General features: G+C 41.9%; 1 non-coding gene across 1 annotated transcript; it reads left to right on the forward strand.

Moving 5' to 3' along the window:
• The first annotated feature begins 829 nt into the window (after nucleotides 1–829).
• On the forward strand, nucleotides 830–1,017 carry LOC121010503 (U2 spliceosomal RNA). Its single transcript, XR_005781212.1, has one exon. It is a non-coding gene; the product is annotated as a U2 spliceosomal RNA (small nuclear RNA).
• The last annotated feature ends 1,799 nt before the right edge of the window (nucleotides 1,018–2,816 follow it).

The raw sequence follows: 2,816 nt of genomic DNA on the forward strand, positions 1-2,816 counted from the left end.
CAGAGAAAGCACAAGTGGGGAGGGGCAAAGAGAGAAGGAGACAGAATCCAAAGCAGGCCAGGCTCTGAGCTGTCAGCACAGAGCCCCACACAGGGCTCGAACTCACAAACTGTGAGGTTATGACCGGAGCCAAAGTCGGACGCTTAACTGACTGAGCCACCCAAGGGCCCCTCAATGAACAGATGTTTTTAAAACTCTAGGTCACAAAGTATTCCCTTATATTTTCTTTTAAGTTTATTTATTTATTTTGAGACACAGAGAGAAAGAGAGAGCTCAGGTGGAGCAGAGAGGGAGAGAGAGAGAGAGAGAGAGAGAGAGAGAGGGAGAGAGAGAGATCCCAAGCAGGCTTTGCACTGTCAGAGCAAAGCCCAGAAGAGGGCTGGAACTCACGGGTCATGAGATCATGACCTGAGCCAAAACCAAGAATCTGATGTTTAACTGACTGAGCCGCCCAGGTGCCCTTCCCCTATAGTTTCTTATAAAAGTTTTTAGGTTTTGCTTTTTACATTAAATCTTTTATTCTCCTCGGGTAGGTTTTCATGCATGAAGTGAGGCAGAGAACCAAAAGTGTTTAAACTTGCGTGTGTATTGCAACTAACAATGTATATATTTCCTCGATGATATAAAATTTAACATATATGCATATAATTTAACATGTATATTGTTACAATATGATAGTTAACATATATTATGTATACATGTTATATATATATTAATTTATATAGAAATACATACAGACCTTCCTCGACTTAGATGAGGTGACATCCGGATAAACCCATTATAAGTTGAAAATATCGTAAATCAAAGTTGCATTTAATATGCCTAACCTATCGCTTCTCGGCCTTTTGGCTAAGATCAAGTGTAGTATCTGTTCTTATCAGTTTAATATGCCTAACCTACCGAACACTGTAGCTCAGCCTGGCCCACACTAAACATGCTCAGAACACTGACACGAGCCTCCAGTTGGACACAATCATCTGCCACAAAGCCTATTTTATAAGGAAATTTTGACTGTCTCCTGTAATTGACTGAATCCTGTACTGAAAGTGACAAACGGGGAGTGTGTTGCAGGTGGCTGTCCGTGTACCACCGTTGACCCTCCCGACCGCGGGGCTGACTAGGAGCTGCGGCCTCTGCCCAGCATCGCGGGAGATGTCCCGCGCTAACCCGGGACGAAACCCAGATTCCAGATTCGAAGTATGGTGTCTACTGAACGTGTGTTCCTTTCCCACGACCGTAAAGTAAAAAAAACTGTAATTCAAACCATAATAAGTTGGGGACTGTAATATACGCTAACATACATATATTCATACGCATACTCTTCAGTCAACACATACGTTAGGGAGTTAGCTATATCTGTTTCCAAATCAGAAGATACAGAATGTTTCATTTCTTTTTCAGTTATTGCATTGCAGGGTCATGAGTGCAGTACAATTTACCCAGGCTCCTACTGATGGACATTTAGGTTACTTTTGGTGTTCGCTATTACATGTACTGTTCCAATCAATACAAAGTGTATGCGCACATATTGTGCTAAACAACGAAATTCAGTAAAACTCCTGTTGGCTTTATTCGACAATTCATGAATTAGGCAGCATCCAATCTAGAAGGAATGAGCTCCGAGGAGCTGTACAAAATGGAAAGCTTTTACAAGCAGAAGGGGCAGGAAGAAACTTTTAGCATAGAGTGCATCGTTTCTGGCAAGGTCACCTTCCTATGGCGGACCGCAGGGGTCTGCCCATATTACCTCATTAGTATTCACCAAGTAATTCCAGCCTGAGGCGGTCAACGGTTACATCCCTGGGAGGGGCTGAAACTGCAATTAGATCAGGTATTAAGTTTTGGTTTGCTGACATGGATTTAGCACAAGTGACTCCTTTTTGGGGCCTGTTGTTTCTTTTTTAACAATTGCATTATACAAATATATCTGTAGGATTAATTCTTAGATTATAGACGCTAAATCGAAAGTATGCACATAGAAATTTCTTTTTTTAGTTGCCCTCCAAAAGAGATTGTACCAATTCACATCCCTCCCAACAATGTGTGAGAACGTCTGTCTCCCTCTGCCCACCCTCCCCCCGCCCCCTTGAATCTTTCCTAAATGCAGAACCAATATTCCTCCATCACAGACCAGGCCATCAGAGGCTACCTGGAAATAACAATGCATCTGTTCCTGCCAGATGCAGCTATTGGAGTCCCAAATGAAATTTCTAAAGTGAAAAGAAGAGTCCTTAAATCTGCTGAGGCTGCTCCTATGTTAAGGTTCATACTCTGTTCAAAAATTCTCCTACATTTGAATAGCGTTTACATCAGTAAGCATGATTTCAGCACCTCCTCCAAATGAGCCTCGCTTAAAGAATCGGAAATTTTTTGGTCACAAAACAAGAAGTTTGGAGTGGGGTTGGGGTTCAAGGGTGGGTTGATGCAGTGACTCAACAATTTTCTCAAGCACCCAAAACACTTTCTTCACGTTCACTGCTACCTGCAGTCTGTTTCATCCTAAGACTGGTTGTAAGATGTTGCCAGAGCGATGGATATTATACGTTTCCTCATTCATGTTCTCAGGTGGCCTTCTAAACACACACACACACACACACACACACCACCCTCCAGCATGCCTCTCTTAGCCTCTGATTGGCCCAAATTAGCCCAGGTCTGCCCATTCTGAACATACCATAATCAGGGTAAAGTGAGTATTGCATTCTCTATATTCACTACACTGGTTTGATTTTCTTTTTCTTTCTTTTTTTTCACCTTTATTTATTTATTAATGATTTATTGTCAAGTTGGCTAATACACGTTATATACAGTAGAGT

Source organism: Herpailurus yagouaroundi, unplaced genomic scaffold (genome assembly GCF_014898765.1).
Source record: "Herpailurus yagouaroundi ecotype Mexico unplaced genomic scaffold, PumYag 191, whole genome shotgun sequence".
NCBI lineage: Eukaryota > Metazoa > Chordata > Mammalia > Carnivora > Felidae > Herpailurus > Herpailurus yagouaroundi.